Source organism: Brienomyrus brachyistius, chromosome 11 (assembly GCF_023856365.1).
Source record: "Brienomyrus brachyistius isolate T26 chromosome 11, BBRACH_0.4, whole genome shotgun sequence".
In the NCBI taxonomy this organism is placed as follows: Eukaryota; Metazoa; Chordata; class Actinopteri; order Osteoglossiformes; family Mormyridae; genus Brienomyrus; species Brienomyrus brachyistius.
In genome coordinates this window covers 9,528,778-9,540,680 of record NC_064543.1, presented here as the reverse complement: position 1 = coordinate 9,540,680, position 11,903 = coordinate 9,528,778, and the positions used below count along the sequence as shown (strand labels likewise).

General features: G+C 44.9%; 1 protein-coding gene across 7 annotated transcripts in view; it reads left to right on the top strand.

Moving 5' to 3' along the window:
• The first annotated feature begins 660 nt into the window (after positions 1 to 660).
• megf11 (multiple EGF-like-domains 11) overlaps positions 661 to 11,903 on the top strand; it is an 89,505-nt gene continuing 78,262 nt past the window's right edge. For all 7 annotated transcript variants that reach the window (XM_049030936.1, XM_049030935.1, XM_049030940.1 and 4 more), the window contains exon 1: positions 661 to 909. The gene's annotated coding sequence lies outside the window, so the exon portion shown is untranslated. The remainder of the gene's footprint in view (positions 910 to 11,903) is intronic.

Genomic DNA, 11,903 nt, shown 5'->3' with positions numbered 1-11,903 from the left:
ACTGGCAGGCTACGTCACAGGAAATCCAGTCGCGCTTCTCATTCATTTGGAGTTAGCGAGCGATGTAGCGGTTCTTGTCATTAAATACTGGTATTAAAAAATCTCATACACTTGGGAAGACTCCAGTATTGACTCAGGCTTTATTTTCGTGCAGTTTACCACACTGAACCAGCATTCATTTTTTAAATAATGACATAAAAAACAGCCACAGTTGTCTTGAGTAGCTGACTGGCAACATACTGTTTTATAAGTATAATGCTTCCTCTGTTGTGCTGCAAAAGTAAAAGCAAAATGTTTTTCTTAGTACATTTTCGAGAATTTTACACAACTGCGCTCATACCTTATTAATGCATTTACGTATTTTCAGTATTACACATGCATCTGTTGGACGTCGATCAACTGTTTTAGAACCTAACCAAAAATATAGGGCGTCGCAATCATCATTATGTTTGTTATTGCTATTATTGTTATCATTATGTGGTGGTAGTTTTGGACAGTTATTGGGTGCGTGTCGACATGTAGTTGCTGTATTTCACCGCTGCTCTTCACAAAGCTTGTTGTGGACAGATCGGGTCAGATGGTTCGGTTCTGTAGCTGCCCGGCATCGACGCATGTGACGTCATCGTCGTTTAAAACGGGCCGCGCTCCTAGCCGGGAGCAGAGGGGGCTCGCGGAGCGGGGTGTTCGGACGTGTGCTTGGGCACTGCCTTCACAAACAGTATGTTTGACTAACAGCAAATGGTCGTTAAATCATTTTACTTAAAATAACCTTTTGTTTTTTAAAATACACATTAAACTTAATGCAAGAGCCTAAAAAACACGATTCACTAGGTTAGTGAAGGAGGCTCGACTACTGTTTCTAGGTGGTTATACAGCCGGACCGCACAGTAAACGACTTCTGTGAAAAAGGTATGTTAAGTTTTGCTGTTTTTGTCATGGCATATATTTTTCTGTTAATAAAGGTTGTATTTTGTCATTTCATACGCTAATCTTAAGTTTGCGTCGTATAGTTACCGCACTTGCAGGCGCTTTTGAAGAGATCAACTTAAAACGTATCAGAAGTATCAGCAGTCATTTATTATTTTAACAATTTATTTAGCAGGAAACGTAACGAATGTTTTCAAGCACCTGGTTATGTCTTTCGAGGAGTCTCGTTTTTTCCTCATTATTATCGAAGTACTCCTGTAATTGCAGTAAAGCTCGGTGGTACCACGGCACCACAGCAATCGCACCTGTATTCTGTCGTTGTCCGGCTGCATGGTCCCAGTCTAGCGTAACGTCAGGAGGCGGTCAAGGTCCAGGTCGCGGTCCCGATCCCGTTCCGACCGTGCCGTCTCAGCGCGGCGCGCGCTAAACTGACTGACTGTGTAATGCGTTCTGGTTGTCCGGTAATGCTGATAACAAAAATCATTATTACGGTACCGTAAAAGCGGATATTTCATTGCCTATGGCGTAGCTTATTGTCAGTGTGAAAAGGTTATTAAAGCTCTCCCATATTCAAAATATTAATGGCAGTCCCAAAGTAATTTCTGTTTTGTATCTCTGATTCCCGGTTGCTATAGACGGTCGTTTATCATGCAGTTTTTTGCCTTCGGACAAAATTACAATAACGGAGATCCGATAAATTGCAAATTAGTTATGCCATCTCCATAATATTGAGTTTCTTCATCATAAGAAGTCCTTCAGCAACCACCGACAAGGTCGTCTCATTATTGTCTAGCCCTAACAAGACTGATGTCCCCTCCAAGACAGCAATGAACATATTAATACAATTAGGCGCACTGGATTCTGGTATTCTTTGTAATCTCAAAATCACTCAGTTAATGGAAGCCGCGACAAGACTTTACTGAGGACGAGCCGTACCCAACGCGGCGCTCCTCCGTGGTGATCAGTACAACAAAATATATATAGTAAGAACTTGTGCTCGAGTTAAAATGTGGACCTCTTATGATCAAAATAAATATTTAAACGTATTCGAGTGGGGGGGAAATAAATCCTTATGGTATTGTATCCATATAAATAAAACGCACGTGTTCTATGATACATATTAAACGATATAAGAAAAACTCGACAAATACATACATGAGGTTTATTGTCTACATTCCCGAATGGATACGGACACATTAGATCACCTCAAATCTAACTTGACTAAAAGTCTTTTCATCTATCAATTCAGGGGTCAAAGTGAATAGTATCTAAGAAGATACTGGTTTAGGTATTTTTTTTTGTTAGCTTGGACCGTGAGTACGAGGGGTTCTGGGTTATAGTACTTACTAATGCTGAATGACCCAAAAACCTTATGGGTGGGGGGGGTGGGTAACGGTATGAGGTGACGCGCAGCTTTTATTTAACTGTTATTTTAGTTATCTAATTAAAATGGGAAGAAAACAGATGACAGGAAAATATATTTCTCAAGCTGTTTACAAGTGTAGGAGAAGTGGAGCAAATGAGCACGCTTTAGCAACTGATGGAAATAAAAACACACAGATGGCAGTGTGCTGAAAAAGAAGCAATAAGGACGCCAACGAAGAAATCTTATCCTGCCCTATAACTTTATTAAGAATATTATACTATTTTATTTCTGATACAAAGTGTAGTTTAGCTGCTATTACCCTAGTAAGGATATAGTTAACGGTCAGTCATACGTTTCTTAAAAGTCAGAATATCATTAAACATTGTAGGATATCTTCTGTAGTTACAGGCCAGGACTTCGGACTTACCTGTGAAGCGGTTTTCAAAACATGTAAAACAAAAAGTCTGGCATGAGACCCTGGTGTCCCCCTCTTTTCATCAGCAACTGGGTATATTTTTGTGCTGAATCTGTTTTGGTACGAAGAACAAAGTTGCAGGAGTTTGTATGACCCCAGAACGGAAGCCAATGCAGGGCCACAGTGAATCTGGGGTGTGTGCTGTGAAGATCTGGGGTGGTGGCAGGGCAGACTCTGGGCAGGATGCCAGTCCGGCACAGGGCAGGGGACACCTTGGGCAGGATGCCAGTCCAGCACAGGGTAGGGGACACCTTGGGCAGGATGCCAGTCCGGCACAGGGCAGGGGACACCACTGGACAGGATGCCAGTCCGGCACAGGGCAGGGGACACAACTGGACAGGATGCCAGTCCGGCACAGGGCAGGGGACACCACTGGACAGGATGCCAGTCCGGCACAGGGCAGGGGACACCATTGGACAGGATGCCAGTCCGGCACAGGGCAGGGGACACACTGGACAGGATGCCAGTCCGGCACAGGGCAGGGGACACCACTGGACAGGATGCCAGTCCGGCACAGGGCAGGGGACACCCCGGACGGGATTCCAGTCCATTACCAAACACAGGACAGGGGACACCCCGGACGGGATGCCAGTCCATTGCCGAACACAGGTCAGGGGACACCCCGGACGGGATGCCAGTCCATTGCCGAACACAGGACAGGGGACACCCCGGACGGGATGCCAGTCCATTGCCGAACACAGGACAGGGGACACCCCGGACGGGATGCCAGTCCATTGCCGAACACAGGTCAGGGGACACCCCGGACGGGATGCCAGTCCATTGCCGAACACAGGACAGGGGACACCCCGGACGGGATGCCAGTCCATCGCCGAACACAGGTCAGGGGACACCCCGGACGGGATGCCAGTCCATCACCGAACACAGGTCAGGGGACACCCCGGACGGGATGCCAGTCCATCACCGAACACAGGTCAGGGGACACCCCGGACGGGATGCCAGTCCATCACAAGACAAACACTAATCCAAACAGGCAATTTAGAGATGACAATCCACGTTGTTTTTTTTTTGGAGGGTGGGGAAATGGGGGTATTTAGAGGAATCCCACCCTTTCCAGGGGAAACGCCACACACACTAGCCTGGAGGTGTGAGGTCGCAGTACTACCCACTGTGCCGCCATGGCAGCAGAATAAATAAGGTGAAAATAAAAACAGTAGGAGCTCTCAAGTCTTCTGTATTAACTCCTTACAAACTGTGACCGAAAATCAGAAATTGCATCAGCTTTGCACATTTACAATTAAAATTCGAGCGAAGTTTATTTGAAACGTGAAATACCCTTTGATAATTCGTAGACTCAGAATGCACTCACCTGAACTGCACACCATTGATTTGACAGGGAGGCAGTGACAAAGACCTGGGACAGCTGCCGTCCAGATGTTTGCGAGTGGCTCGCCATCATGAGCGGAGGGAAGCTGTCTCTCAGGCTTTCTTGTTTATCCCATTAACCACTTTGGTCGCGTCTTCCCAGATGCTTCTTCGCAGAGTTTGTGGATGTGGCACATTGGGGACCGTGTTGATTGTCAAGCACAAAGCTGAAAATGTTCTCTTTTCTGTAGAGGGAACGACATCATGCCTCAGGATTGAAGGCTTTTTTTCACCCCTGAAGTGGGCAAAGCCCCTGAGGAACTGGCTACATTGTCTTGATTGTTTTCTTCCAGCAAACGCACAGTTATGCGAAATGTGCTCTTTGTGGACTCAGCTTTCTCTACCACCGAGAGACTTCATGTTTCGGGCTCCTATAATTAAATTACCAAACAAGTGAATCAATTTGCATATTAAATCACGTTTCACGTGATTTTCGTGGGTAGGCTTGGTCTTCGCGTGATACACTGGCTGCCGCAGAAGTTGATTCTGAGTGCTGAGATATGGCCTGGGGATGGAGTTATTAGGGGCTTGCTTGAACACTGTATTTCACAGTGAAAATGGTCCATTTCCTCCAAATTAGGAGGCAACGTTGCCTGGCTTTCTGTCATCATCTACCTGCTTCTTGATATTGCACCATTGATATCAATATTGAGCAACATCTTGATAGATGTAGAGTCTTCAAGCTTGATGAGCCACCCACAATACAAAAATAGTTTATTTGAAAGAGACACTATATTAAATAATAAAAAAAAAAACATTTCTGCACATGCTAATCTAAGCCACATGCTGTCTGCAAGGCAAAAATCACACTCAGAATTCTTCCTGCAGTCTCAGGCATTGTGAAAACTCTGTGAGGAACCTTTTATGTCCCCCAGTGTCTTGGCAGCGATTAGTCTGATTGTGTTCTGTGTTTTAAACAAATGTTCAGCTGGATATCAAGTGCAAATTCAGATCGGTTACTTAGCATTGATAATCAGATTTCTGTGTTGTCTTCACATGGTTCTTCATACACTTGTTTTCCCCTTGCCTCCCGAAAATCTGTCGCATATGTGTACAGTTTTTGACACTTACATGATGCTGGAAGATAGACATCTTATTGTTTAAGAAACTAAATCCAAATGGCATTTTGGAATATACCATCCTGTTTGAATATCATTCAGTTTGTTTATATTGTATCATTCAAAGCAAATCGGTTCTCCGAAATAAATTTATTTTAATGTTTAAAGTTTTGTACATTAATTGTTAGACCTGGTGTTTTTATACGGTCTTCCTTGGCTAAATGTGTGCAATGGCCAGAAGAGGGCACTACTGAGTTAGCAGCGCTTCTAAATGACGTTGTGTTTGTGTATCGATTTTAGGAGTTTAAAATTCCAATGAATTTTTATTGGAATATTAATTAATCTTAGTGTATATTTCAAGAATGCTTGGTGTTGCACAGCGCAATGCATTCGAGTTTCTGGCTGTGGTGACGGGTGGCGTCGCGTCGGCAGTGTGGACGGGGCATCGTCTCACTCGGAAGGCCAGAAGCGCAGTGTTGTGGACGGGCGTGAGGCATTAAGCCTAGACCCTGTGATTTTTTTTGGCACGTCTGTTCAATGCCAGTGTAGCGTCTGGAAATCGCACTTTTCTTTAACCACATGTCGCTCCTTTGGTGAGGGAATTGAATGACTGCGGCGCTTTTTCGTCTTTCAAAGTGCTCGGGCGGTTTAGGGCTGTTTACTGGGTCCTAGTCGGGAAGCCCTGACTGCACCCTAGCAATCTGTCATGGCAGCATTTGTCATAACTGATCTTTGCCAATACAGTAATGCTGCCTTTGTTTCTCATAACGGGACCGAAGCTTTTAGCCTAATTAAACAGCTTTCTCTTTTTGAAGATGTTCATTAGTCAGCTCTGGGTTTATTTTCTTAAATGAAACGATTGCGTGTTCCCGGGGGCCAGTCCCTAAATAGGTTCTGTGCCGATCGGATTCGGGGATTTTTGAATATGTAAAGCCCGTGCCCTTTATTTTCCTGTTGGCTTTATAAATTGCGATCTGAACGTGTCGAGAAGGGGGATGTAACAGGAAGGTTGGAACGACCGGTTTTTGTATGCGTCCACAAATATGAAACGCTTCTGTGCGATAGGTTCAGTTAACCCTCTGGAGTCGGCAGAAAATTGGCAAAACCGTTTAAGCTATTCTTCGAGTTTTTGTCACATAAACATAAAAAAAAACACCCTCAAAAACCTTGGACGGTCTACTTTTCAAATATGTATTGGTCGAAACTAAATATATTTTTACTACTTCGTGATACGAATAAAAAGAACAAGAATGGCTGACTTAAAGTATGAAAGAAGTTTTTACTTTTTACCTCTATGTTTTATTGTGCCGTGCCGTCAGCTGTGCCTGTGTATCAGTGCTGGTGCATGTTTGTCCATGATAAATTCCGGTGCATTTTAACCTTTTAATGATGAAGGACGGACTGTTTGAGGCGTCATGGATCACAATGCAGCGCGCCCTCTACGTACGATATGAAAAACTACGTGTCAGTTTCTTAGAACGATTTTAAAATTTATTGCATGCTGTATGGCCTTTTGTTGTCACTAATTGCGTATGTTAGATTATGGAGTATCTCCGCCGCTGTCGAAGCCGTGTGTCAGCGAAGCCGATTCTCCTACTCGCTGTCGAATGATGATGGGTCTGGCAGCGCAGTGTAGAAAGTATCAGCTGTGAGGCAATTAGGAATGATGTCCTCTCTGGCAACGGCAGGAGGTGGTCATGGGGGATCAAGGGGTGTCGGCAGCGCCCTCCAGGTTGATGTTAGTTCACATGACCAAGGGATTTCGGAAAAATGAGAGAGCCACAATGCGTCACGTCTGCTTTAAGTAAAACATACAGTGGAGCACACAACACCCCTCGAAAGTGGTGTAAAATGTCACTTTGTCTGCTTTGCCTGGTCAGTTTGATAATGAGGTGATGTGTACCTCATCAGGTTAGGCCGCTGTGCTTGTGATCAGAAGGTTGCTGGTTCGAGTCCCATCCTCAGTTGGGCCCTTGAGTGAGGCACTCAACCTCCTGAACTTCTCCAGAGGTGCTTTATAAATGGACTGATCTTGCACTCTGTCCCCACGCTTTGCTCTCATCTGCATGTGTGTGTGTGTGTGTGTGTGTGTGTGTGTGTGTCTCAGAGGAGAGAATGATGGGATATGTGAAAAGAAGCATTCCAATTTGCTTATGCAAATGGAAAATAAAGCATCACACACACACACACACACACACACACACACACACACATATATATATATATATATATATATACATATATATATGTTTTTTTTCTGTGTTGACTCGCTTGGTGTTTGTGGGAAAGGCAGCATATATAAATGACTCCTGATTTTTAAAGGACGACTTGCTGCAAGATCAGTAGTTTTGAAGCTGTGGATGAGGGGAATGAGGCTTTTTCAGCTCCCGTCACTCAGCACATCCACTGCAGCTCCTTCCGTTTGAGTCGCCCATTATCTTCAGCTGTGGCTTGTTCATTGGTTCTTCCCTCTGAAGGAAATGGCATCACAAGTCCCACCTTCCTGACTCATGGCGGAACACCAAGTGCTTCCAAAATGCTGCAGGAAAGTGCCAGTCTGCACGAACCACCATCGGGAAAAAAGGAGGCTATTTAAGACACCTCAAAGTGTCTTCTAAGCAACCAAATAAGGTCATAAAATCCCCGGGGCTGGGCCCCCCAGTTTATGACAGGTAATGTTGGCAGCCTTTTGAAATGAATCAATTCGAAAGATGAAGGTAGATTGCTCTGCACTTACTCCATCACAGCTTTATAGCATCAGCAGTTTATTGCTAATTTTAAAAGTATACATTTTTATGTGCTGTGGAAGGAACTCCATTTTGCTGCTGTAGACTCAAAAAAATAAAAAATAAAAAAACCCCAAAGGTCTATCTGTTTCCATGTCGCTTACAGAGATTAGCGGCGATGTCATAGCTTAATCTGAGCTCCTGCTGCAGCGGTCCACCCTCCAAGGGCAAACGCAGCACTTCCCCTTCATTGGTGGGATATTTCCTCTGCCTGTAGTGTCTGCAGTTCACAGTCTACTGAACCCTTTCAGTTGGAAATCCCAATATTTGTCCGGATCAATAGATTTAATTATTGTTGATTAATGAAGGAATCCAGGCTTCAGAGTACAGTCATTTTTTTTTTTTTTTTTTTACACTTCCAAGGACAAACCGTATTGGGATTCTGGTGCGTATCTGTCCGCGTGGACAAATCCTGCGGCACTGCGTTCTGCCGAGTGCTGAGTTTTACGGGCGAGGTCTTTCAGACATTGATCATTAGTTATAGCCCGTATCAGAACCGGACATCAAAGCGAATATCTCTTTTTCTGGCCGTGGTATGTAGTGAGTTGAGTTTAACATAACATATCTCAAACATTTATTCTTATCTATAAAACGTTTGAAGATTGCTGCTGAATTGTGTTTTTATTACTTGTTTTGTAAAGCACTTCACATTTTCTCCTGTGATAATCTGTCCTGCTCCCTACCGGACATCGCAATCCTTCCCCAGATGTTATTGAGTGGGAATTGGGGACATGGGTGCTTTTTTGAATTTCTTCCCTCTAGATTGTTCTCTTGGGACCTGACACCCTCGGCACCATACCAGAAGCCTGCCTGTTCCCGAAATGACGAAGGAACTCCTAAAGGGAGGGACAGGACCACAGGGCTGCCTCGGGGAAGGACACTTGTTCAGTATGAGTCAAATAGAAGACTTGTGCTTGTTTTTCTAAAGTGGGCTACAGCATATAACCCCGACAATCATGCCAGGAAACGTTGCAAACCAAAGTCCATTAAGGCCGGGAGCCCGGAGGGGTGTGCGTTTTATTTACTAAACAACAAAAGGCAGGGTTGGGGGACTTCGTGATGCAGATAGGCACTGTGTAGGATAAGAAACTGGAAAAAGGCAGACAAAACATGTATTTTATACTCAGTCCCCAGGACAAAAAGTGTATTAATCTGAAGGGAAGGAGCAACCCATTCAGCTGACGACTAAGGAGCGACACTCCTTATAGAAGAGTTTCTGCTGGCCAGCTGGGGACGCAGGGACGCACACCCCCGAGAGAGGAAGGGCCGCTGTTTTCTGTGTCTGTTTGCGGAGGCATAAATTACCGCACTATTAGGGCCTTGTTGGCCTTCATGTCTATCTGCAGGCTGTCGAATTATTGCCAGTGAGTCCCCCTCAAAAGAGCGATGGATTCACTTTCTTTTGCCTTGAATGGGCCAGGAGAACCCCCCCCCCCCCCCCCCCCCCCCCAGCACGCTCTTCACCAGAGGGGAGTTTTATTTCCTGCCTGTTCCGTGGCTGAAATTCATCAGTCAGACGTAATGATGGAAGAAATAAAGACCCTAAAATAACCATTAAGTAAGAAAGTGGCAAATAAAAAATATATTATGCTACTTAAGAACCTGGGATTTGTTTTGTTAGTTTGATTAGGACGGGTTTGATGTGCGAGGTGTGATTGGATGTGCAAAGGACATAGACTAATAAAAGATTATTCATTCCTGCTGCTAAATCTGTTTTGTTTTTTTGTTTGTTTTTTTACTCCACAAACAAAATGGCTGTTCTGACCTTTATTCTGCAAATTAAGCTTCTTTCCAATGAGCTTTCTGATGGATGTTATTTTAGCCAAACTACACTGAACATTAAACATTGAGGAAGGTAGCCTGGAGCCATCGCAACCATATTAGCAAAAGTTAATGGAAAATATCAAAGCAGAGCATAACAGAATTTTTTTTCCCGCCGAGTGTCTCGTCGAGTTTTATTTTTCCGAGCGATGTTCTTGTTTACATTTTCCAAGTCTGGAGCACACACTGGGAATTTCAATCAAACGTGCGTCTTTCTCCCCAGACTGCGGCTGTTACACGGCTCTGCCTTTATTCCCGCTCTCGCATATCTCCTCTCAGCCATCTTCCTCCACATCACGTTTGGTTTCTGATGTCTCTTCTGAAGCTTCTTCTCCCTCTAGGAAATCGGCGCTTTGAAACGGACGTCCACAGATGTTCCTTCTAAACTATAAATCAATAAGTGACAGAGGTCTTGCGTTTACATTATCTTTGGGATTAGGACCCCAAATCTGCTATTGGAAAACAGTCCAGCGACGGCAGGGAATGAGTGTGAACCTATGAGCTCAGTTTCTGCTTTTTCCCACTTGTTTTTGTCTCAGCAGTGAATACTGAGTCGGAGTCCTACCCCCCCCCCATTTTCTCCCATTCCGGAATGTAAATTTAATCTCATCGTATGTCGTCTCGTCAACGTCCATGCCAGCTCAGGACTCGCACGCGCCTTCATCTGTCCTCTCCCCCAGTACACGTGCCGCAGGAGAGCAGTCTGCACTCAAACCCACACGCAGCACTGTAGTCACCCGGCCAAAATCATAGTAGGTCGGCGCAAGGGGCCTGGGGTTTGCGATTTCAGCATTTTCACATCATCTTGGCCTCCTTACCAGAGGCAGCTGTCACAGTGGCTTTGAAACGCGGGTCTTCACTGTACTCTCCTTATTGAGCTTTACTTACTTATTTCTAACTAATGATAAATTGGCTAAAAATAGCAAATGCATCAGCCTTTTATGATGTGTCTGCAGTGATGGGAGAGACCCCTCTGTTAATGCCAAGGACTTCACGGGAGCGGCTGGACCGAAAGCCAGACTAGCTTGGCACTGCCAAAGCCCGTTGCCAGTTAGGCCTCTCCTTTGCAGTGTAAGCTGGCGTTTGGACGGCACACCAGCACAATGTCTTCCTGGCTGGTCCGGCACAGGTGTGGCGCAATCAGCTGGGTTTAATTAAAGTATATTGTATGCTGCTGAGTGCACATACTGCAGTGAATTATTGAACATTTGAACACAGTTGCCCATTGAAGTCACCTGCCAAGGCTGTGCTGAGGGAGCACTTGGACGGACCTGTATCTGACTATAGGAGCTTCACAGGGAACAGGAGCGATGAGGTAAGGCAGATTTTACCAATATATAGGTCTAAGGCTTGTGGACTCTCTAAGCTGCAATCCCGAGGGAGCTTGTGTGGTACCCCATCGCAGGGGGGCGGGGCAGGGGGGGGGGGGCGACCTGACAAGTCGAAATCCCCTACTGCAGCTCTCTGGTCCTCAGTGGACTCATCAATTATTTTCCCATTTGTCTCAATAACAGGCGACTCCCTCCCCAGAATTATGTGACTTTGTACAAATACTGCTGATGTGCCCCAGCGTACATCTGCGGCGGTTTGTCCGGGAAACAATATCATAACGCAAGAGGTGTCCTGGCCAGCTGGAGTGTCCCCGCACCGTAGGGGCAGGGGTGTCAGGGGGGCGGCAGACAGGGGCTTGGCTGGGAAACGGTGAAGAAGCAAAACCTTTATTCTGAATTAAAATGCTTTAAATGTCGAGCATGAAAGAAAAAAATGCAAAGCAGTAGTAAGTTGTCCCTTTTGGTTCTCTTTCACAGGTCTCTCAGGTAACATTATCAGATTGTTATTGGCTATTATACAGTTTTTATTGTTTTCATTTGTAATCCCGCCCTCCTGGATTTATTCCTCTGTTGTTTGAAAAAGTTTGTAATCTGATGTTTATGGTAGCATATTGATGGATGCTGTTGGCTGCCAAGTGTAAACATCAGTATTTGACCTCATACAAAAGTCATTGCAATAAAACAGAATGATAGTAGTAAGGCTTTCTGATTGTGGCGTGTAGCAACTATGGATTTTGTCTAAAATGCGCTACTTTG